This window comes from Apteryx rowi, unplaced genomic scaffold (assembly GCF_003343035.1).
Source record: "Apteryx rowi isolate R43461 unplaced genomic scaffold, aptRow1 scaffold_16, whole genome shotgun sequence".
Classification (NCBI taxonomy): Eukaryota; Metazoa; Chordata; class Aves; order Apterygiformes; family Apterygidae; genus Apteryx; species Apteryx rowi.
In genome coordinates, this window is record NW_020447863.1 from 1,930,547 (window position 1) to 1,956,244 (window position 25,698).

At 44.2% G+C, this 25,698-nt stretch overlaps 1 long non-coding RNA gene across 1 annotated transcript in view; it reads right to left on the bottom strand.

Moving 5' to 3' along the window:
• Nucleotides 1-681: 681 nt before the first annotated feature.
• The window catches only part of LOC112963015, a 57,647-nt gene continuing 32,630 nt past the window's right edge, over nucleotides 682-25,698 (bottom strand). Inside the window, exons 3-4 of the long non-coding RNA XR_003252481.1 lie at nucleotides 1,430-2,524; nucleotides 682-722 (exon numbers count right to left, since the gene is read on the bottom strand). This is a non-coding gene — a long non-coding RNA (uncharacterized LOC112963015). The remainder of the gene's footprint in view (nucleotides 723-1,429; nucleotides 2,525-25,698) is intronic.

Consider the following 25,698-nt stretch of genomic DNA (forward strand, 5'->3'; position numbering starts at 1 on the left):
TGGCAAATACAGAGATACACTGGGATAAAATGAGCTCCTCTTATTGATTTTCCAAACCAATATGGCACTGATGCTGCCTCTTTGTGCCATTTCCCTCCTCTGCCAGGAGGCATTCACACCCCTTCCATCATTTTAATTAGACATTACACCTGACACAAATGCCGAGTTGATTAACCTTAAAGGAGCTGAATAGGTTCTCTGATCGTTAACACGGGGCCCCTGACATACTATAACTCATGCTAACATGTGCTGTTGCACAAACTCACAGCTTCTTCAGCTCACTCTCCAAAGCCACAATGCAATGTAATAACATCTACAGAGAGCTTTTTATGAGACTGTCTCACATAATAATGCTATAAAAGCAAGATTTAAAAGACAGATTGTCGTGGACTCCGCAGACTTCACTTTTTAATGTTTACATAAATGCACCCGTTCTGTGGGGTTTTTAAACAACAGGCCTTCCCAAGTCGTGGAAGTCAAGGCAACCATCAACCTCCCCTTCCCCCAGACGTGGTTCTCAGCAGGAAGTGGGGTGCTCTGATGGGATTCTTCCACCACTTTCCCAGCTCTACCTTTACTCTGATGGGGGACAAGAGCCACAAAGCAGCATGCAGAGACTCATTTGTCACATCCATAGCCCTCCTGTGAATTCCTCATTTGTAGGAAAAGTTCCTGGTGTCAACAGAATCCATCCAGCCTTAATGTGCCTTTGTTATACCATGCTAAAGACAAAAGGAGAAACATTAAGTTGTGAAATGTTTAAGAGCCTGTTGCCAGAGGAACTGTTTTCCTGTTAAGACGTGGCTCCCTGCTCTGCATGGCTGCACATTTTAACTTGTCTGTGGCTGGCATAAGCCTAAATCAGCCACTGGCTGACACAGACCAAGTAGAGCTGAATCACTGCAACCTCAACATGTGGCTAAGAGACACTGTTACCTGCACAAAGTTGATTTTATGCCTGGAAACTTAAAGGAGTTACCTTAAAGTAACCCAAGCTGCACCAATGCCACGTTTCCCGGTTCAGCTATGCCATTTGGTGGCAAATGAAGGTTGAATCTCAACTACTGGTGTGACATTATTCAGGGYTTCTAACTGGACTCTTCAGATCTCGCTGTGGGACCATGGCAGTAGAGTTTCCCAGAGCAGCTAAAACAAGTGTTGTTAATAGAGGAGCTGCAAAAGATATTGCCAATGTCTATCAGCAAAGGACTATCTATAAATGTCTACTCATAGTCAAATTAGCTTAGTGAGCCCTCACACTAATCAAATCAAGTTCCACTTTTGGAAGCAACGAGAGAGAGATGATCCTTCTTCGCCAGCAAGAGAGAAATGGGAGAAGAGACTGTGAACACATTCACCCACCTGTGCCCGGGGGTGGTGGTGGGGAATAAACCATGAATAAATAAATAAATTCTGTGATTTGGTGTACCTTAATTGATCTGGGCTGAGGAGAGACTCCACATTCAGCAGGCAGCACTCCACTGAGATTGAGAAATTGTTGGAGATATATGAATTCTGACGAGAGCCCCAGTCAGGTAATCGGCAGCACTGATTTCACTGTGCCTTCCTCTTTCGCTTGTTTGTTTGTCTTTGCCCTGCATTAAAACCTGTCAAGCCTGCAAACAACACAATGTTTTTTGATTAGGCTGCTCAACTGACAGTGAACCAGGGCTGCAAAGAAGGTGGCTGGGAGAATTCGCACCTCCAGTGAAGCAGAAAGAAGGTGTGCGATCCCATTAGGATACAGCTGTGGTACATTGTTAGGAATGGGGCTTTCTGAATTGCTTGAGGATGTCCACAATATCAGGTCAAGGCTGCCTTGAGCCTCTTCTCAAGTCTAGACTCCTGCACCATCCATACAGTTCATGCAGGCTCAGTTAGGAAGAGCTCTGGAGCTTTCTGGAGGAGCTAGCTGCCTCCAATGTGAGTGCAATGAAAGTGCAAAAGACATGGATCTTGTGCTCAAGTCCATTCTTAACTTCACATCCTGCATACATACAGAAAGCAGTCCCGAGGCAGCAAGGATCACAGGTTTTGTGATTTGTTTCTCTGCATTTTGGGAATACAGTGGCTTTGTTCATTCCTTTAGAAAAACTGCTGACAACCCAAACTCAGATATTGGCAGGCAAGACGGACTTCTTCTTTGAAGCCCGTCAGAGGCTACAGAGCTGCTGTGTTGTCTGGCTTTCCTCACTGTTGTTCCATGTGCTTTCCCTGGCATCAAAGCTGTTTTGCTGGACACTTCTGCTCAGGGCTCTGCCTGCTAAGCTGCAGGGAGATGGACAGAAAGTCTTCTGCTGCTTTCATGTCATTGAGTTCTTCAAGGTCTATCCAGTTCCACCTTGGAGGCACAGAGATCATGAATCCTACGTTTCAAATCCATAAGCTGAATGATACGTAGAACCAGCTGCGATCTTGCATGGTAGTCCAAGCAGAACAGAGGGAGAGGGTAGCCACAGCTGGTTGCTGAGCAGCTTTCCTTTGAATTCCTTCTCTGTAGCAGGCAGGCAGATATCTTGCCAAGCTGAAAGAGTACAAGTGGAATAAAATGAGCACAAATACATCTGTAGTGGTATCAGACATTGGAAGAGGTTGGTGTTGTAACACCAGAGTATCTCTCAAACCCCTTCCCACTAAGAATAACAGAGCTACATCCTTCAGGGATCAATAGTGAGGAAGGAAGAAAAATCACCCTGCAGCTGGGGGGATAGCTCAGGCTGGTAGGTGCCAGAACAGCTCAGCTGTATGTAACAGGCCTTATACTTCACCTGCTTTACCACCAGCTTAGAGCCCCTCTGAGCAAATGTGGAAGTTGAGAGACCACGTGTTGCAATGCTGGTGTTTCACAGGGGCAGTGAAACAGACCTGGGACATGAGGAGGGACAGGAGGGGTTGAGCAATAACCAGTCATAGAGTTTGCTTGCATTTGCCTGAGCCACCTTGCTTTGGGTTGCACGGATATGTAGGACTATAGACAACTCCGACCAGGAACCTCTGGCCTGAAGGGCTCCTGTTCATGCCTTTTCTGGAGAGAGAAAGTAAGTATCCTAAATGATTGCATTTCCTTTGTGCAGTCCAGCTTCTTTCCTTGATAGAGAACAGCTCTGTCTTTCCGTTTTCTTCTCCATTCAGGCACTGCTCTGCTAAAGAAAGCCTCTTGCTTTCCCCTATTTGCATAAGTGATGATGCAGCCATCCTAATTATCACGGGAATCCAGTGCTCCCCCCTTTCAGCACCTCCCCCCTAGCTGCTGCTCTTTCCCTGCTACCGGTTTTGCTAGCAGATGGGATCGGAGCCTCCTCAGCCCACTGGCTCTTCCTTGAAGAACGAGGAAGTGACAGCCCTGCAGGCAGCCGAAAGCAACCGAACCATGGCAGCATGACTAATCTGTCAGTCGGTAGCATCCCAAAGGCCAGTATCAAGGTTGTGCTCATACAGCCAACTTTGCTGGGAGAAAGGGGGTGCTAAGGACAGGCAGGGGTTACATTATCATGCCCTCCCGTGGATCAAGTGTGCCTCCCCACATTGCTGAGCAGTAGAAGCTGTGTCTCAACTCCTCCTTTTATACTGGGGTCTAAGGTTCAGGGAAGGATAACTCTTAAGTATCCAGTTGGGGAGTACCAGACTGCAAGGGCATTAGCAAGSTCATAAATATGGAAGGATGACCTTACCAGCTCCACTCAGTATTCGTTCTGCAAATCAGATACGATTTGCAGTCAGCCATGGCCATACTTTTCTCCATTTCACCCTCAAGTGCTGTCCTTAGAGCACTGTTTACATATGTTAGTACCCATGTTTTTTGGTTTATCTGCCCTACTTCTATCTGCATTACCCATTACCTCAGCAAATTAGCAGTTACCCACAATGCCTTTTCTGCTAGATATCTCTTGCTCTGTTTGTGTCGGGTCTGGGCCTTTCATGCAGAGAGATGGATTTTGTGGTGCTACTTGTCTGCCTGTAACAAGGCTGCTAGCAAAGTCCAGACACTGTAACAGCAGCCATAGCGAAGCCCATTCACTGTGGTCCAGTCTGTACATAGCATATTTTTTACATACATAGCATCAGATGGTCTACCCATGTGACCATCTTTTTCTGTCTGCTTGGAAATGCTCCAAAGAGCTGATGAACCAATTGGGATTACAGACAAGAGTGAGCTTAGTTATAGTCCCTGGGGAAAAAATGAGGTCTGTGTGGAAGGAAGGAAGACAGGGGAGATGAAAATAGTCTATCAGGAAAGCAAGCCAAAAACCTGCCAGAATACCAAGAAAAAGGCAAGACAGCCTTCTCTGTTCCTCCAACCCCATGGGCTCCAGCATCCCACAGGCCATCAGCTGAGCTGTCAATACACAGGCAGAGTTCTGGGAACCCCATTTCAAGACCCAGAGTTGCAGGGCATGAAAGCCAGAAGGAACGGGGGGACCATGCCCATTTCAGATGGTGCAAGGATAGACTGGGCACCTCCTCCTCTGTCCCAGCCAAGACTGCTTCCCATGTTGGAGTCCTGTTTCTGCTCTGAAAAGACACCAGCAGAGGAAGTCAACAACCCCCTATCACAGCAATCTCCTGCATATGGACTTTCCTGGGCATAGATCCAGSGCTGAAAGGAGCCTGATTAATGTTTTAAGGCTGTACAGACTTTGTACCTCAATCAGACTTAGAAGCCAGGCTCCCAGATCTGTGCTCAGAGATGGCCCTCGGTTCTACCTTCTTGTTAGATCTGTTCTGTCATTTTCCGTTTGCTCACTTCCTTCTCCCAGCCAGAATCTCAGTTGGATCTGACATGCCCCATCTGCAAATATCCCAATCCAGCCTCTCCAGAGTGGATGCATAAACATGCACAACTCCAGCCAGGGAAGAGGTAGAATCCCTCCTGCAGATGGATTCCACAAGAGTCTTTCACCGGGCACTTGTGCCATGAACACTAGGCAGATGGCCTCACCACACGGTGTCCCACCAAGTTTTGTAAGTAGCAAAGGTGCCAATTATCTCTTCCTTCCCTGTTTTGACTTCCTCACTCTCCCTCCCCAACACATACACTTTTTCAGTTGTCCTGCTTTCCACGTCCAGGTTGGCAATTAGAATATGCAACCTCTGAGCTTCTCCACAAACTGATGAGCTGCTAAAAATACAGCCCCTGCAGGCATCCATTCAACTTCTATTTCTGTATTTTTTATTATTTATTTTTTTACTTTTACTTTTTTTTTAAACCAATTTGAGATGAACAAAGCACTTCAACAAAGGGAAAGAGAAAATGCTGTGATTGTGAAGATGGATTGCTGCCATTTACTTTGTTCATTTTAATTACACGAAGTCATCACTTAGTGGGGAGCCTCGGGATAGGAAAAGAAAAAGAGAAGGAAAACAAGTTTCCATATCCCGCCCCCTTTTTTTTTGCTATGCTCCATTTTAAAGCTACCTGAGACAACTTGGGCAACAATTCCTGAACTCTGCATTTTGCTACTCTTAAGGTCTTCCCTGGGTTTAACAGGTAACTCCCCYGCCATGTCTTCAACCTAGCGAAACCCCTAAGGTCCCAGTCTTCCTGTTGAAATCATAATGGACCAGCAGGAACAAGCAGGCTCTTCATTTCTCCCACAGTGGTGCCCTGACACCATCCCTCCCTAGCCCCTTGCAAGGAGCATGGATAGCTTGTTTGTAAACCTCTCCTAACCAGGCCTCTCCTGTCACCTCCCAGATTAGCCCCCACTGGGAGCTAAGGGTAGAAACAATTAAGAAGCTCCAGGACAATGAAGAAGTTCAAGACAGAAAGTAAGGAAGGCTAGGAACCAGGACCGGCTCCCTTCTGGTCTTTGCTATTAACATACTCTATCACTTGGGGCAAATAATTTTGTCTTTGCTGATTCCCTCTTGATAGACTAATAATAAGCTAATTCCCAGGAAGTGTTACTCAGACGGGCATCCATAGCTTGCCTAACACCAGRTGGTTCAGAGGAAGCTACTGAACTGAAGCATCTTACTCACAAGCCCAGAGAATTCATGCTGGGGTGACYGGGGAAGTCACTGCCCTGGCTGCTTGCTCGCTCCCTTGACCTGCATGTGCCGCCTGTCACAGCGGAGGCAGAAGGGGTGATGTGTTCCACCCCTCAGCTATTGCAGGTTGCAGCCTGCTGTGTTAACATAGACATCGATTTTAGTCTAACTCAGTAGTCTTGCAGAGGCTGAGGGCAGTCATTGCCCATTCTGTCCTGCAACATGGCAATAACCTCTGAAAAAYGGCAGTATACCATTGGACCCACGCAGCAAAGACCCTAGCGAAAAGCAGTTTCACTATGTGCAAACGGATTTAGCACGGGTTTTCTACCAAGGCATACATTTCTTCTCCTACTTTTTGGGCCTTTATGGGTTTTCCAGTGTGGACCATTCAGGCTTGGTTCAAAGGATCGGGAGAGCCCCTGGCACCCTTTCAAAGAATTTGTATGTAGAGCAACTACCTTTGGTGGGGCCATCCCTGATGCCAGTCTTTCCAAATCCAACAGCTCTCTTTTACTCTCATACTGTTGCAGGAAACACTCTGTTCTTTAGGTATTGAGGGGAATTMAGCACTTTCTCCCTTTAATCCTGCCATTCCTAAAGAGTGAACCTAGCTCCAAGAGTCCTCAATGCAGAATGTCACTGTTCTTCAAATAAATTATCTCACCTCTGCTCTTCCCAGCTTCCTGAGACATTTCTGGTGGCACGAAACAGCTTCTCTACCTTCGCCCACCTTTACCTTGTATGTCATGGTGGAACACCCTTTCCATAAGATGCTGCTGAGGGCTGATGTCAGCTGGATTGCTGCTCTGACTCATGCCTGCCAAACTGACTAGACGAAAATACTACTGTATTATGAGCTGTACTCGTACTGCTGTATAGTACATACTGTACAGTATTATGATATTGTATTATGTATATTATGAGCCTGTGCACTGGGGCTTTCTGCAAGAGTGGCTGGTACCAAAGTCTCTTCTTTAGGTTCACCTTTTCTGTCTACCTGCATTGACTCTTTCAGTYAGAATTTCAGCTCTACCTTTGTCTTCCTAAAACTTTAGGCTTTCCTCAAAGGTCTGATTTGGTTTAATACTTGCAGACTCCCCTAATTTTCACTCAGGGGCTATTTGTAAAGACRTTATTGGCCACTGCTGTAAGTTTGCAGCCTTTTTTTATTGAGTGTTTTTGTTTTTCACTCAAGCATTTCTCTGACCATTTTCTGAGTGTTTGAGGCTCTGTGTTTTGATATCCTTTCCTCTCACACCAACTTCCAGCTTGTTCTTTATTTGACATAGGTTTTCTCTTTTGTAGCTTTACCTTCAGTAAGTTGTTGCCTTTCTTGTTTAACTACAGGGCTTACAGGCATTAGCTGTGTGCCCTTTCTRAGGTCCGTGGGTTGCACTTCCTGCTCTTCTGCCCTTTCCAGCCCTGATACTTATGGTATCAATATCAGCTTTCTCATAGCCAAGATCAGGTCCTTACATGGTCTTTTCACATCTTTTTCTAGTATTTTTTATATTATACTCTCCACATTTTTGGTAAGTAATAACATCATCTAGTCTGCAATATTTGCATGCCTTGACTTTTAATAGTAAGTTAATTCCCACACTCCTTTATTATTCTCTTTCTTTTTGGATCTTTATTTAAAAAGTAAGACTTCCACAGACAGCAYAATGCTGCTGTTTTTGTGGTTGTTGCAATATATCTTCAAAGATTTACAGTATTTCTTCCAAGCTTTCTTTCCATTCCTCCTCAATCTCACTTGGGAAAGATTTTGCATTGACCTTCATGACGGAAGTGCCTCTCTGAACCATTCCACTAGTTTTCCCTTCTTTTACACACACAGGTAGAATTAGATTTGGATAAGAGTTAGAATTTTTATTTCCAACTTTAAAATTCTTAAAATTCTTAAAATTCTTAAAAAAAAATCTGATTCATGAAGAAAAGCCAAATTTTTGAAACTCTTCACAGAACAATTTCACTAAAGCAAGTTTTCAAAAAGTCAAAATGTTTTGTTTRGAAAACACTGAAAGTAAATGACTTYTGAGATAGGTTGAAACATAAAGGTTGTCACTATCATGAATGTTGTTTCACTTGGTCATTAAAAATAATATCAAGAGCAATGGAACTTTAAAGTTTGAAATAATGGTGTTAAGAATGAAGGATATAGATAAGAGGCGAATAGGACAGCRTCCAGCAAGATATTACTGCAGAAAGACTTGTTTCAATCTCCCCTTCACYGCTCTGAGCCCATCCTTTTCTCTACCTTGCTCCCTAACATCCAYACTCATTCCTTTACCCTGTCCTTTGCATGGTATTAGCTCTTGTGAAGGTCTAACACAGCAGCAGCACTGCTGACAGCCCTGTGATTTTCACTACCTGAAGATGTTCTATACACACAGATGTCCGCACTTTCTGTCTAAATATCTCCTCTGAACTTCTCCTGGATCCAAATGAGCAAGTATGAGGGAAGCACTGGAAAGAAATTAACCCCCAYAAAAGGAGATTAAAAGTTTGCTGTTTTCTATCCAGGGAGCAAGGCAGCCTGGTGAATACATGGTTTTCTCCCTGCTGGGTACACCTCTTAGAAAGGCCAAAAGAGTGCCATGGCATTCATCTAGGGTACTGCAATATTATCTGCATTATTACTTGCTGAAAGGAAGTCTCTTTGACTGATGTAGAACAGATAAGATACTGGGGACCTTTCCCTAAAGAAACAAAACAGCTTTAGAACTGAAAGGCTATCTTTCACACAGTAGATGTGGGAAAAGCTTTTTGTGGAAAGCAACTGAAGATAACTGAAAGAGGGTGTTAAGGGCCACTCATTCAGATACTCTGAATGATGGGCCAAAGACAAGCGCATATATCCCAGCTTTCAGAAGACAAGCRGCTGTGTATCCAGTAAAACCCTCTGCTTATTTATGTCCTGGCATGTTCCTCTCTATTGCAAAACCACCAAGATCCAGTCTTTACAACAGCCTGTTATCCTGGTGGTCCTTCAAATCACTGTCCAGCCAGCAGAAAGAACAAGTTACAGGACTGCCGAGAAAGCAGAAGGCAGCCTGGCCAGCAGCTCGCTGCACAAAGCTTCAGGAGACATGACTTTGATGTTCAGCTTTGTTGTTAAGAGGTCAAGCCAGGTTTTGCAGTCTGCTCTTAGCTCACTGTGCCTCAGTTTCCCCACCTGAAACATAAGGACAATACCACTGACCTCCAGTGCAAAATGCTTTCAGATTACARATGGAAATCACTAGGTATGAGCTAAATGACTTTGCTATTAAGCGAGAGTACTGTCCATTGCACAGAGCAGTGGGAAATGTGTCTCTGCTCCTAACCTGTGCAGAGTTGAACAAGACTCTTTACTTCTATCATTCTCTCATTATTTGCCTACATAGATAGCAGTAGGCCTGACACTGTGAGCTATGTGTGTGTTTATAGCACCAGGAATGGCAGCAAGGCCCAKTCTTGTCTGGGACTTCTTGGGGTTTGGGGTGGTCTCTTCCCCCACTTCTCAGACTTTGCAGCAATGTTTTGTGTTGCTTCTCATCACTCAGAGCTATTATTAACACGCTTCTGGAAAGATGCAGTGTACCTACATGCATCTCTGCAATAATCAAGCTAAAAATCTTAGCAGCACTGATGCAGCTCTTGTAGAATAAATTAGGAGTAGAGCCAGTGCCAAAATTTTTTTGATATCCAGCAAATCCACCTGAGATCAGAATTAGAAAAGACCAGACTGAATCCATTTTTGCTGAAGATGAGCAAGGAATGGTGGGAGAGAGGAGTGCTCCATGTAAGGACCCAGCCTTTTCCCTGATGTAGCAATTCCACTTGCTAATGCCCAAACATCCCTTCATCAGCAGCAACCAAACTGGCTTGCCATGACTCTGGCACAGGCAAAGTACTCAGCAGAGCCACGGACATTTTACTGCTGCGAGCAGTCTGCTATCGCAGGCAGCTACCTGCCTTGCTTACACCTAGAGCTGGCTCTGTTGGGAAATTAAATCTGAAAGCCACATACACTCCATGACTCCCAAAGCCATGCATGACTTTTAGCAGTTCTGGCAGACTTAGTTTTGCTTTGCTGACCTCTACTTCAGGGGCAGATGGTCAAGCCTTGCACATGGGAGGTGAGACTCAGAGCTGGCTCTGCACCTCACACATTTGCAGTACATCCCTCTTATCTCTCTCCCACTTGGGAACCCCATGTCCCAGATGCGTCTGTTCTGAGATCTGTTAAATGAGCACCTGTCGGGTCACACAGTGGGAGCAAAACAATGGAACTGGGCTGCTGGAAGGGCACCAGCCTCACTGAGGGCTTTATGTCCCTTGCTTGTGGCTCCTGCACCCCATTTCTCACAAAATACCCTGACACTTCCAATCTGTGCAAACTCAAGCACTGGAGGTGAGGAGCAAGTCTTTAGAGAGGAATTTCCTGGGAGGAGAGTGCAGAAAGTGGCTGTGATGATCCCCCTTCCTCTACGATGACCCAAARCAGCATGGCTCTCATGATATCAGCAGACTGGGGATGCTGGATGGATGGATGAACACTTCCCTCTTCCTCCCACATACCACAGCTGCAGCTAGCCCTGCACGTATTGACCAACCAGGATCTCACAGGCCGGAATCCTTGAAAGCGAGGTTATGTGGAGGAAAATGATATCTGTAAGTGAAGAGCAGCACTTCAATGCCTTTCAATCCTTCTGCTGACGCCAGTTCACAGCCTGCAGCGGACTCCAGAATACACCTAAAAATAAAACAACACCTGGGCCCTCCGCTGCTGGAGAGAACCACAGTTTGCAATCAGCAGCATTTGTGAAAATGCTCAGAGCATGAGGGAGCAGGCGGAGGGTCAGCCTGAGGCCCTCTGGTTCTGATGCTGATTGCAGACATGGGGAATATCTGCTACGGAGCACGTTTCCCTGCTGCTCTAGTTGACACATTGTCATTCTGATGCGGATTTCTGCTTCGATCGTAACCATACGCAGACCCAGAAAAGGAATGTAATGCTAATGCACTGAGCCCACTAGCAAGGAAAACATGTCCAGGAAAATGAGGTCTTTTCTTAATGGGCARGGCATTTTTGGTGTCTTCTGAATGTGGCTCCCATGAGAGTAGCATAATATGAACAGCTAAGCAACAACAACAACAGACGCTATGCGGGTGTAYAGACAGGCTGGGATACATCTCTAATCCCCAGGGAGAGGTGTTACATGTGCTGTGTGTTTGGTTGATATGTTAGACCACTGATTCCTAAACTTGGGGTCACAATGCTCATGGTTGCTTCTGGTAAGGCTACACTTCCTGTATTGTTGTGCTCTATTTGGCACATGCCAAGACTCAAAGAGGTGGGAAGCAGCTTGAAAACCACTATTCTAGGAAAAGCTTCAGAATTAGGCAAAGATTTAGTGTTTGTGGGGGATGAGAGAGAAAGAGAGACCTCAGAGACTTATACTTCACACCAGCCTTCTCCATCACAGTGGCGGTGAGYGTAACATTCCCAAAACAGAGAATAGGTGCAAACACGCAGACAGGGAGCAAACACTGTTCTTCATCCGCAGCTTGACTCCATCAGGTGACCTGATGTGAGACCTGTTTCACAGTCACACAATCTGATTGTGGTGGGAAGAAGATGATCCTACAGCTCTGCTGCCAAGTGCCCTGACTGCACCAGGACTGTATGTGTACCATGGGAGCTGTGTCTACCTCCTGCATTTCTGATGTGTCATCCAGCCTTGAACCATGCATGGAACATCACAATGTCTCAGAGAGACTTCATACTTCCAAAACAGTTTGAGACCTTCAGAAGAAAAGATGTGACAGAGCTATCCAAAGTCAATAGGAGACTTTTTCCACCTCCAGTGGGCTCTGAAAAAGACTGTGCATGCCAAAGTGCAATAAACAATCCCCATAAAATTTATACTGGGAAATGAATTTCTTGGAAGCCAAGATTCAACCCAGCAATGACATACCAGGCTGACCAACCACCTAGAAACTGCCAGACAGACAGCCTGTTTGAGGCTACACTTTCACAAGTGAGTGTGAAATCATATTTGAGACCCCTGACATATTGTTTGAAAACATTTTCATGTGAAAGGGAATAAAATATTTTGTCTCAAAAGCTAACAAGATAATGGCAAGAAGAGAAGCAAAGAGTTGTCTGATCTGCTACTGCAGTCTGATAAAAATTTCACTACTGGGTGATTCAGAAGAAGGTTTAACATACCTGCTCATCAGCTCAGATCTAACACATCTAATTGTGCACTTCTTCCCATGGGAGGTCATTTCTGCCTAACCCTGGCTGATAATTAGATTATGTTGTAAAGATTTAGTCATTATAATTTTCAACCTGTACCATGTTTTGTCTGGACACAGCTCTCAATGAGGTTGCAAACGCTTTGATTCTTACTAAATTATTCATTTCAGTAATATCCTGTGACAATAAATTCCACAGGTTCAGTTTATCACATACATGGAGGGTTTTCCCACGCTGCTTATGCTATCTGTACTTTGTYGCCCTCACTTCCTTCTACTCTGTGATAGGCTGCCAGGTCTTCAGGGCTGTATTCCCCAGGAGAAGCATATTTTTAGGGGCTAGGATAATCRCCTTCTCTGTATTACCACCCATCATTATGTACTTCATGTGACTTAATGCTACAACAGCCATAGGCTACAGCCTTCATGGGACAAGATGCTTCATCCTGTGTGAGACAACCTGGGTGTCTAAGCAGCGTTAAGTAACTGGAATCCTGGGCAGATACAGACCCAGGAACAAAAGCCTGAGCACAGGTTGGGGGGTTTGGGGGACTATTTTAGGACACATTCTTCACAGAGCCTTATCATTCTTTTCTGACTGTACAGCCTGGGGCTCTTAGGCACATCATTCTGTGGGGAAGGAACTGTAACACTAATGCAGCTTTTCTCTAGCGCTCTGTATACATCCACACTTGATTTGTCCTCTTCCAGGCTCTCAGTTCTTGAGAAATGGAAGAAATCCTGTGGCACAGCCAACCCTGCCTTACTTCATACAGGAAAAGAATATTTGGGCTCTTGAGCAAAGGAGGCAGTAATTGTTACATTGGCTGATTCTTCCTTCGCACTGATTTTCATGGGTTTCAGCTCAGGTGCTGAGATGCACAAAATATCATCCAGGCCTTTGATGGCTTCCATCTGTCCCCTGGGAATTACTGCTAAAAAATGAAGGGCAAACAGCCCAGGGCAGGGGACAGGATGGGACTCCAGGGAGCTCATTCTCTCTATATATTGACCAGTGAATGTGCTGTTCATCTAACCTGGGAAATGGGGAAAAAAGAGGTGCAGAAGCTCAAACCCAAGGTAGAATACAACAGCACTATGCAAGCTACGGAGAAAAGATGCATCTCATCTGTTCAGGTATATTGAGAAACCTGTCAGTCACACAGTGGTTTACAAGGCACTGTTTAACTTAATTTCAACTAATATGCAGAAATGTTTCTAATAACAAGCTGTCAAGGGAGCAAGGGAACAGTCAGGGAAACAGATGAGTGGGAGAAAGAGGAGGAGGAGAGGGAAAGGAAGCATGAAAACGTGTGTGCCTAGTCACTGCTGAACCTTGGACTAAACATCTCTCCCTTGCCTTCCCGGAGTTACCTGCACACCCATGGGCACAAATACAAACAGGAACACTCTGCCTCTGTCTGCCTCCTGGCAGGTGCCTCCAAACCACTGTGATCCCTCCTGTTGAATTGCACTCCGATGCACCTCAGAGGAAAAGCAGGAACACTGGATGGTGGAGCCTGGTTGCTCTAGACAGAAACAACTCCTTGCCAGAATGCACACAGGCACAGAAAAGCTTGGGGAGACCTAGAAACCAAGTCAGCACTCTGCCTCAGCTAACCCATGTGAAGGGAAAGCCACGATGACCAGCAGGGCAGATGCCACTGAGTAGAACCGTTCCTTCAGATCTTCTCAGGCTGGTTCCCTCTCCTCCATCCCCCTCCCACCCCTTCGATCTGACCCCCGTCCAGCAGCACTGCATCCTTATAGCAGCTTTCACTCTATTTGGCTCTCCCCAGCCTGCATTCCAGGCCCAAATGCTTCATCTTTGGTCTGGTTTTCCCTCCACCTTCTCTGGCAAGCACCACTGTAGCTCAGCCATGCCACATCACTCCGCATCCCTTCCACTTTGCTGAGACCTCTCCCAGCTCCACCACCACAGATCCAACTGAACACCCCTATTGCCACTGGCCATTCAAAACAAACCCAGTCTCCCCTCMCTGACTTGTCTGCAGCAAATCCCTGCTCTGGAGCAGCCTGTGACAGCTTTCACCATTAGCTACCTCTTTGCTACACGCTTTCCTCTCCTCTTCATTTCCTCCTCCCCTCAGGATATTGATGCTGGCTGGAGTTTCCCATTAAACCAGCCAGTCTTGTAGAAAGGGGAACTGACATGATTAATGCCATTCAGTGGGGCAGGCAGCGAGTGCAGCCAGGGAAAGAGGAGACAGGCACATTCCCATCAGCTAGTCATTAGCATTTGCCCAAAGAGGCAGCAGGCACAGGACGGACACAATTCTTCCAACTCTGCCTTGTGCCAGATGCAAACTTTTTAGGCCCAAGAGGGAGGTGAAGTTTCTCTCACTGTCTCTTATTTTAATTTCAGCTGTACCCAAACCATATTGCCTTGGGCCCAGGTATGAAAGATGAAATGACCTTCCCAAGCCTGTCCTGATGGCAGTGTGGAATACGCAATTCAGGCTTCAGATTGGTCTCAAGGAAGGTCAGATTTATTTCCTGTCTTTTGAATTTTTAACAGCTGTATGTTCTCCCTCTCCCTCCTCTTCCCTGTTTCTCTCCCTCCAACTCTTTCTCTGCCATTTCCAGCAGGTCCCCTGTGAGTGGCACTATTGACAAACCCATTCCGTGTGATTTTCTTCACCTCAGTGGCCCACGCAATCCCAAGAGGGGGTCACCTTCTCCTGGCACTGCATTACCATAACCTGAGAGGCACAGGAGAAAGGGGATAGCTTAGCAAGAAGAGGGAAAGGTTAAGAATAGATACCCCCAAAACATGACAACCCTTCCTACCTGCCTTTTCCTGTATAGGAGGAACAGAAAATATGTAGAGCATTACTGAAGGCAGGAAAGCTCAGACAGACAGGCTGGCAGAGAGCTGTTGACACCACTTCTCTAATCCATTTAATTCTTACTTACATTAAACACACATTTGGATTAACAAGAAGACAACAGCGTGGCGTATGAGCCTCCTGCCATACCCCAGCGTGCTCACCACTGCAGCAGCCCGTGTACTCTGGAAGTGTCATGGGTGAGGACGCCCGATCTTGGCCCAAGGACACCAGGGAGGGGAAGAGGAGCGTTCACAACAGCTTACACTCAGCTGAGTGAAGCTCTCTTTATACTCAATGGAGAGAAAAGGATCTCTCCGCAGGATTATTCAAAGCAAGAATTTGCCTTATGTGAGCTGGAGGAGTCTGTTTCTYCTCACTGACTAGCAGAGGAGGCTGTGGTGATTAGCTTTGGGCCTTTGCAAACTTCACCTTCCTTCAAATGTGATCGAGATCCTACATCTTCCTGCAATAGTTTGCATTAACGGCTAACCACCCTCACTATTTAAGTAAGCAAATCAATTAACAAGTAACTCAGAAAAGGAAATATCCTAGTTTCTAAATTGGATTTGTCTGTCTTCAGCTTCCAGTCACTGATTCTCCTTATGCCTTTTCCAGATTGAAGAGTTCTTTAGTAGTTAGTACTTTGTCCCCATGCAGGTCCCTGTAAAGTGCTTCAAGAGTTTCTAAGTCACCTTTCCTTCCCTGATTTATTTTATAAATCATTGATGATAAACACTGAAAAGCAGCATTTCTGGTACTGACCTCTGTGTAGACCCTTAGAAGTGTTCTTGCTTTTCTTTCAGGTTATCCAATGACTTTTTGAGACTGGCAGTTATCCTGCTTTTAGCATTTGTAAATGTTCTTCATCTATAATGAAAGTAGTACCCAAAAGCACCAGAGGGCCAAGAAGTACTTAAACAAAAGCTGGCAGAAGTCAATCCGTTATGTTTACGCACACGTACTCTTGTCAATCAAAACCATAATATCAAAGAATAAAACTAACTGTTTGAAATGATCTGATTCCACAAAATCATGCTGACAGACCTTGATTTTCTTTCTACCCTTTGATTCTTATTAATTGGCATCTCCTCATGTGTTCCCATTATTTTGCCTAAGACTGATGCCATACTATCTAGCACATAACTATCTAATGAACCTTCCAGACCTTTTTTTTTTAATACTGGTACAAAGGTTTCATATAGTTCTGGTCGTCATTCTTCAGGAATTACCATGGTGCAAGGTTTACTAAAAGTTAAAGTCAGCAAACCAAAAGGAAGTTCCTCTAATTCTTCGAAGGGTCTTGGTGCAAGCTATCTGTATCTGCTGATTTTAAACTGTTATTTCCATCAGTAGATGTTTAATATCTGACTTAGTTACTAAAGTACTATAAAGTACTTCATTATCATCATATAATGTAGTATGCCTGCTACTTTCTCAGTACCAGAATTGTTGCTTTTGGGGATGTATCTACTTTTCCATTTCGTTATTAATAATTTTGCCACATCGATCTAGGAGTGCTTTGCTAGGACTTCTTTTGTTCTCCACAGGCATATATTTCTATCCCCACTAATTTTCTTTGCCCTCCTAATCATGGATGTTTTTTGAAGTCTTTAGCCTCCCTTATCAGTTCACTGCACTTCCTAATTCCTTATTTGCATTGATCATCTTCCACTTCCCATCTTGAATTTTCATAGGTAATTTTTATGTATTGATACAGATTTCTCATTGCTGCCTTCCCTTGCAACAGATCAAGGGTTGGCTTACAGCCAAAGTTGTCTTCTTACTTCATATGAAATTGTAGTGTTTTGGCTATCTAATAAACTCCTCTTATAGAGTCCCCAATTGCAATCAGCATTTTCTCTGCCTGCAGTTTCTCTTCTAATCAATTTTGCTTGTAATTTCTCTCAATTTTTGAAAATTAATGCTTTGGAGACAGCAAACGTACTTATTACTGGTTACGACTATTCTCTGTTTGCCCATATTGAATCTTTCTCAACTATGCAAACATCTGGCAAGAATAGATAAAATTTTCCAGAAAGTTCTTAAAACATAATCTTTTTTAAGTATAAGAGGTAAAGACATAATTCCTAAGCAAAAGAATTTGGGAATTAGAATGGAGAATCTGAATTTCAGGCAATAATATCATGCCTTTGGAAGAAGGCAGACGTCAAACTGGGATAGCTCACTTCCACAACACGTATTGTGATTCCTCCACTCAACTCAGTGTAGTGCTTTGGCTTTCACATGTGTGTGGGTTTGGGGCATCACCTGAAAAAAACTGTAGAGTCACAGAATCATTCAGTTTGTAAGGGACCTCAGGAGGTCATTTCAACCAATCTCCTTCTCAAGGTGGAGTCAACACTGAGTTCATACCAGGCTGCTCAGGACTTTGTCCAGTCAGGTCTTGTAAACCTCCAAGGTCAGAGATACATGGACAAATGGAAAAGTCTAACAGTGTGACAGTCTCGAAACCAGGAAAGCTGAGAGCAGTGGGATGGTTAAACCACACACCAGAAGACAGATGTAAGATTTTACTGCCTTGGGAACGACATGCAAAATAGGTCCTGCCTCCGGGCACAGAGGTAGACTAGCTAACCTCTCGATGTCCCTTCCAATTCTTTTTTCTATGACTCAATGAACACTGCTTAAGCAAGTTTCAGCTTCCAGTCTAGTAAGTAATTTATCTTTATCCCACAAAATAGTTACTTTTGCATAAGAGTTACAATAAGTGTCACACACGACAGAAGATATTGGGAAACTGCATTTTTTAAAGTTATTCTAACATTTTCATAGAGATTTCACAAGATAGGTTTCATAAAGGAAGATCTCTTATGCCTCTCTCCATGCATATTAACACAGTTTAGACTACATGTGAAAAACTGCTTACGGAGAAATCTTTCTCCTCTCTGGACTATATCTGAGGTTTGCTGAAGATCACTTCCATGCTTCATCCGGGCTCAGTTACTACCTGAGGGGGTAGTGGTACTCTACCAAAATCTATGCACTAATTTTGTTGCCTTAGTTAAAAGCCAGTCTGTCCTAGCTCCCTTTACAGGCAATGGAGAGAAGCATTGACTTGTCGCTGCCTATGCATGGTTCCAGTTGAGACCAATTGCTTCAATTAGATATTTTATTAGTATCTAAAGTTAGGCAGTTTCAATGTTTCCCCCGATCTAAGTGCATGCCAGAAGCCTAGGTTCTGTGTTATCAACTACACTAAAGCCTGTTTTCAGTTCCACCTCCCCAACTTTTACCTATGTATTTTTCCTATATTATGTAGTTCATCGATTCGATTTCAGGCATGCCAATTATAAAAAATTTCTTCTGACAGAATTTCCAATTCTTGTTTGCTAGCCAGCATAGGGACCCAAACAATTAATGAATCAATTCTCAGGAGTCTTTGCCATATTAGCTTCCCCCTGTTTTGGTAGTTACTCCAGATTGAAACATTTGCACTGTGCAGTCAATATGAGTGCTTCCCAATGAATTTGCATTGGAGCATCAACTCTGGCCTCTCCCCCCTTTCACCTCCTCCACTTTCTTCTTTCTTTAAGCACACTTTGAGTTGACATTCAGTCTACTTTGGTAAGGAGTTGAAGTTCCCTCAGCTGTGAAGAATGAAACCTAGTGACCATTAGACGTGTTCCTCCTTTCTTATGCAAATTACCTTCGTGTGGATCAGGAAGTGGTCTGACAGATACACGAATCAGACACATAGATGAAAAGAGAGATCGTTATCAGATCTGTGCTCCTGACTTAGATAAATAAGCATTGGACATGATTTTCCACTCATTAAAGTGTCTTCCTCAGGAGATGGCTGACAGTTCATTAAATAAGATGAAATGTTATTATTTAAACTCAAGACTGCTCAGATTGGGTGGAAACTTAGTCTACTATATTCATAATTTCTTGCATTGACAAGCAAGTTCTTGAAAATATTCCTCTTAAGTGGCTGACCCATATAGGAATTAAGATCCTTCTGTAGCTACTAACTAACTGAAAAAGTCCTGTCCTCTAAATGGTAGAGATCTGGTCTTGGGGTTTGCATTTTAAATATTTTGCCCCCCCCCACCAGAGTGATCTTTCTAAAGGTGATCAGTACTTCATCTCTCAGCTCAAGTTGTGCAGAGTTCCACATCCAGTGTGTATTCATCAAGGTAAGTTTGACCCAAGTCCCAAGCTCCAGGCATGTGTTTTTCCGTTTTCTCCATCCAAATAAGCATGTCTCCCAGGCACTCTGCCCCTTCTTCCCAAGCCCATTATCTCTGCCAATTCATGGTCAGTGCTAGCAGCCCTACAGTCAGCCAGCAAAGCAGGGCTCAAGAGTAACTGCAACACCATACACTACCAACCCAAACTGGCCATTCTTATTTATGTCACATCATTTTATGTCCCAAATTCACCTCTAACTTCCTCTCGGAAGAGGCCCYGTGTCTGATACAGGGTCATTCATCTTCAGGACAAGTGTGTATTGATCAGCTGTTATCCAATTTACAATAGCCATGCAATACAACCCGAACTCAGTGGGCTTAAGAGGGAATTTAATGTAGGAGCAAGGCAAGGGCCTTCTATAAACTTTTCCGTGAAAGCATAAAGTGCGCTAATGGAAGCTGAAGCTTTGCAGCAGAAGCCCCAGCCTCAAGCACAGGAACAAGGTAAAAGAGACAGGATTCTTGCCAGAAAATAACCTTTTTGTATCATCCCCACCTGCAGCGAGGTGGGAACACTTCTGACCATGTTTTGGCAGTAATAGAGGAGGAATTCACGTCCATGAAACCTTACAAAGAAAGTCCACTAACGTCTCCTAAGCCCTCTATAATATGCAAGGGTTATACATTTTTTTCCCCTGAACACAAAGAGCAAATATCTACTTTCATGAAGGCTGACCTTTACATTGCACTAGGAGAATGAAAGACCAAGGCAAGAATAGAGGCAGACCTTTGTGAAAGAGGATCCACACAWTGTGTGCATTGACTCTCAAGGCTGGTGTTGGACTGAGCCCAGAGAGGGTACTTGTCTCTGCAGACAGCATAGCTCTTCAAAAAGGTGCACTGCCTTGAAAAAAGAGGTGCAATTTCAACCTGGCTCTGCGACAGCAGAATTGCTGCCTGGGAACTTTTCAATAAGCTTATTTTTCTTTAGAATTTCCAGTTCTTTGAAATCAGAACTGTTTGCAAGAAAGGGTCAGTTTTGATAAATCCTCTTTTTTAAAAAGAGAAGTTTCAGGCATTTGCTAACATTTTTAGGGTTCCCCCCACCCCCTGAAATGTTTTTTCTTACAACATTTCAACTAATTAAAAACTCAGCCAAAACACCAACATGACCAGAGAACAGAAAAGAAGAAAACCACACAAAAATGCTTCTTTTGGCCTAAGAAAAGTTCTTTTCAGAAGGTAGCTTTGCAAAAGTTTTCCAAGATTTTTATGTTTTCATCCTGGTTTGAGATGGAGAAAAATGTCAAAACTTCGTATTTTCCTTGGGACAAGGAGACCTGTTTCATGCAGCTCTATATCACGCTACTTCTTGTAGTAATTTTGCAGGACATGAACACTGATGTTATGGGTAATGTAACTCTATTTAGCACCTTCCTCTGATTCCCTTTTTTCTCTTTGATGTTCACCTTCTACTAGAAGATTTTCACTGATATCATTCTTAGGCTGAATGAGACCTGATTCACAGCTCATGCCAATTACTTTGACATTGTCAGAACTAAACTAGTTTACACCAGCTGAGGGRTATTATTATTTTGCAGTAGTACCTGGCCCCCTGCCTTCCCCTTCAAGATTTCTGGCATGAATATAGGCTCTGAGCAAGAGTTTATTCCTTCATTCCCCTCATAAGATAAGCATTGCACTAGCACCTGTACTGGTTTAAAAAAACTGGTGAGATCATAGCTGAAAAAAAGTGGATGCCCTTTATGTCATTCATGATGCCGTAGAAGTTAACCTGTATCCCTTCTAATCCAGATTCTCTGTTGTATCAGAAATGCAGAACAGAGAGGATGATTTACAGCTTGGCAGACCCTGTTCTTCATAGGCCAGGTCCCAAAAGCCACAGTGGCAAACAGAATTAATTGACTACATTGGTGGCAGCCTCCCTCAAACCTGCTTGTGACTAGCAATGATCAGGGCTGAGCATGATGAAGAAAACAGTGGTGGGGAAGCTCAGACTGTCACTGCCTTGGTAGTTTATGGGTGTGGGTCATGCGAGGTCGCCTCAGGGTTACCAGAATAGCTACTGACATCACTTCTGCTGATAGCTTCTGAAAGGCAAATAGTGGCACTTGAGTCATGCTGTTATATGCGGGAAAACAGCATCCTTGTCAGGTGAGGGGAAAAGAGGGAGGAAGCCAGTTTCTGCCAGAGGAACAAGAGAAAGCAGAGCCCAGTCTCAGACAAACTGTGTCTGGGTTGGCAGCGGAATAGGGAGTGGACTGCTGGCAATTTGCAAAGTGGGAAGAAAAGGTGACCTGGGCCCTAGGTTAGGGAGGCACCTCTTCACGCATGGCTGCAGCTGCTTGGCAGCCCATTTCACTTCCCTGGGCTGCTCACTCCTCTCTCCCACAGATTCCTTCTAGTTTGCAGTTCACAAGGTTAAAAGAAACCTGCTCCCCACTGACTTCCCTAGCAATGGTGCTCAGCCTGCAAAATGGCTTAGGAACAACAGGTCAAACAGGTCGCTCCGGGCACCATCAGCTGCAGCCAGCATGGCTGCTCCTTGGGGACCTGCCTGCTCCTTCTGAGACTCCTAAATGCTGCATGAGCACAGAGAGCTTGTCCCTCCCTGCAAAGAGGAGCCTTTCTTCCAGTACCATCGCTTGCCCCCTCCCACSCCCCCACGCACACAAACACACCCCTCAGCTCCTCCTTTGGGTTGTGAGTGTGCTCTCTGGACTCCCCCCCTCCAATTGCATCTCCAGCTCTTTGTAGAAGAGTTGCAGGTTGGCCCCATCTCTGAGATCCAGCAGCACACTGATACAATAGAGCACTACATGCAAAAAGGGGCCTGCACCCTTAATCCAGGTCTATTTTTACCTAGCTGTACTGGGTAACCCCTTGTTTCTTCCCAAAGCCTCCTCTTTCCTTCTTAAAAACTTCTGCCAGTGTTTCCCTGTGACCTCCTGCTCTTCCAGCAACCTTCCTCCTCTCCCCAAAGCCTCCATACCCCACCCATCTCCTCCACGGCTGAAAACGCCCACCTCGCAGGACCATCCTGACGCTGTGGCCAGGGCTGCCTGAACGCAGATGAATGCAGTGCCAGCTCAGCGTACACTAACACGCTGTAATTTCTCAGGGGCAAAACCAAGTTTTAAAAAAATGGTTTCCCACCCTGGCTGCTCCTTCCTACAGTGCAACACAATTTACTGCTCCAGGTATACAGAGGCAATTGCCTGAGGACTGTACTGACACTGGGCCACATTTAAGAAGAAATCCTATAAAACTGATCTACTTGAGCCCCTACATCCAGTTGCATTGATATATCTGAGAGGGGAGCAACTTGCAGCATGGGCAAAGGAACAATCAGCTGGAGAAGGGCTGGATCCTCTTAAGTGGTCTTTGCTACCAGAGAAATTGTAATGCAGAGCCATCCTTTGCCTTGTGTTTAGTCTGTCTTGTTTACCTTTGGGCAAGGGCTGTGTTTATAAAAAAGCAAATAATTGGCATATGTTAGATACACGTCCAACAGAAATGACAATTAGGAGGAATGAGAAAGTAGATTAGAAGTTTGTACCTAGGTCTGAACTCATTCCAAATTCAGGAGTGCATTCAGGGTTCTGGCTTCAGTTTTGTTTGTGCATTTGTTTGTTCACCTTTTTATATGTTTTGTTTCATTTGAGCTAATAAATACAGACTCAGATATGAATCTTCCCAAATTTCAGGATATAAGCTTAGTCTTCTGATCCAGAACCTATCTGAACTTGATCCYGAGTAAATGGCTTTTTTTTCCTTGTAATAACTGTGTTAGGAAAAAAAAAAGCACAAATAACCCAAATGAACAGTGCCCCCCCTCTACCTTTTCAAAGTGCAGGGTTGTAAACACATCTGACTCAAGGCCGAACATGTGACAAGATTCACAAGCAGTGATAGCATCTTCTATTAAAGCAACGGATATTGTTAGAAAGAACTTTAGCACACCTCATTTTCTTTGGGACTTACATCATTATAACTGCAACATGCTTGGCATATACATGAACTCACGGGCTCTGAACCCCCAGTGGGTTCCACAGGCACAAACCCATTATCACAATATCCCCCAAACCCCGGAAAAGTTGTCAGGGGGAGGGGAAGGTTTTTATTTATCTTTCTGTTATGGCCTTCAAGTTGAATCTGAGACACAGTATCCAGATTACCCACTCAGCATGAAAACAAAGGAAATTTTTTTCTTTTTTTATGAAAATGGAGGGGTACTAATGCCTTGGGGGTTGAGGGTGTTTCAAACACCTATGACCATAAATTAGCCCTAAAATACGGGAAGTTGGCAGCCCTGCAATTATCTGATCTCACTCACCCAGTTTAGAAACCAAGCAAAGATGCAAAACTGTGTGGACATTTTATGCTCCCCAGGGCACTGCGTCATTTTGTGCTAGGTAAAGTCTTAGTGTGGCATCTCAAGAGGGAGCTTTTGTTTGTTTGTTTGCACATTGATTTGTGCCTGAGAGAGAGATAACTCAAACACCACATTCTTACTGAGCAAGAGAATTGAAATCTGAAGTTTTGATCCAAATATTTGAAGTGTGAGCCTTGGAGACATAAGGGAGAGGCGAGGTAGAGGAGAGGAAAAATCCAAAACTGAAGCTTAAACCTTTTTATTAGAAGTCATCAGCCTTTCTTTGAGGATTTCAGCCAAATGCTCTTTTGTGGAACAACTGAGAAATTTCAAACAAATCCTTTTGACCAGATACCTTCTTTAGAAGTATGCAAGGCTTTAAGGCAATGAGTACAATTTTTATGAGTCTTATTTGCTGCAGCAGAGGACAGTGACAGGCATGCACACAGCCAAATTCAGTACAGTAACAGAAAACCTTACTGCAAGGGTGACATCTAAGGGGCAGCTATTCAAAGACCCAATACATCTCTTTGAGTCCTTCATCCCAAAGACATTTTGCTTTTGTTTGGAAGGTGCCTTGGCAGCAAGCCACCTCCACCCTCTGCATAGAGGTACTGTATAATGCATTTACACTGCATAGATGTTAAACATGCAAGCACCACTTTGACATATGCCAATTCTCTGATGCTTCTTTGACCACTTACATCTCTGAAGGATGGATATAAATTGGGTGATGTGGCACCACTTTACATCCATATTATACTCACTTTGCACTGGTGTAAAGGCCAGCTCAGAAGACAGGGCAAGCTCAGGCCCACTGTCTTCTAATGGTTCTAATGGTAAGTGTGAGCAAGCATGTGTACGTGTGTGTTTGTGTGCATATATGCAGACAGGATAATCCTCCACATCATTAGGAACCATGTATTAAAGATACATGCTACCTCCTCTTCTACCTGGGTACTCACAGAGCTCTCTAATCCCTGTCACCCACCAGGATGTATTATAACCGTACTAACTAATTTCACAGCCAGTAAATTACAGACATACTCTGCGTATTTTCATCTCATTAGAGAAGGTTAATTTAAGCAGACAATCAACAAAAATACAGAAAACTAGTTTGGAAAGAGGATTTTGCTGTGTCTCTGGCAGACAATGAATTCACAACCCCAACATCTGCCACCAAAAGAGAGAAAATGCTGGAGGAAAAAAAAAAGAAAGAAAAAAGAAAGAAGGAAAGAAACTCATTGCTATTTCCTCTGATGAATGGTGAGTTTCCAATTAGCATTTTAATTACTCAAGCCAGACTTTCAGCTGGCTTGATGATCACAAGAAACTCTATAAGCAACAAGTCATCTTGATTCAAGAACACGTGCTGGGGTAACGCATACCATACTTGTTGGTTTTGCTCTGTGAGCCTTAATTTCTCTCCTAGAAAAATCCTACACCTATAATTATCCTCAGGCTTGTATTTGTGGGCTTATATAGTTTTAGAYGCACCTATGTCCTACCCAAGCAAATCCTACAAGACTCCCTACTGAAACTGAATCAGTGTCACATCTTGTAAGAAATATCCTGACAGACTCCACTTTACTTCACCTCCAGGCAAATCCTATAGTAAATCAATCACTGGGACCCTACACATACGAACCCGTATCACCTACCTGTGCAAATCCTACAGCAAATCCATCCTGAAGTATCGCAGACACATCTACTGTGTCCTTTACCTGAGCTAATCCTAGAGCAAACCTGTCCCAGGGGACTGACAGATGGGGCCCTCCCCCCAGGAGGGCTGCTGATGAYAACTAAGCCTTGCTGTTTGTTCAAATGAGGGAAAAAGAGCAGGGCATAGTGTTAAACACCTGTGCAGCATTAGAAAATAATATGAGCTCCTTAGGGGGGAGCAACTTCGCTTAGTAAATGAGTATCACGACTTTGACTGTTCTGGTATTTGCACTCAGCTTCTGCACTGCAGTAACCGTGCTGCAGTTTTGCACAGGCCAGGATCCTAATTCAAGCTGGGATTTCAGAAAGCTACTTCACCAGTGTGGCTATTATG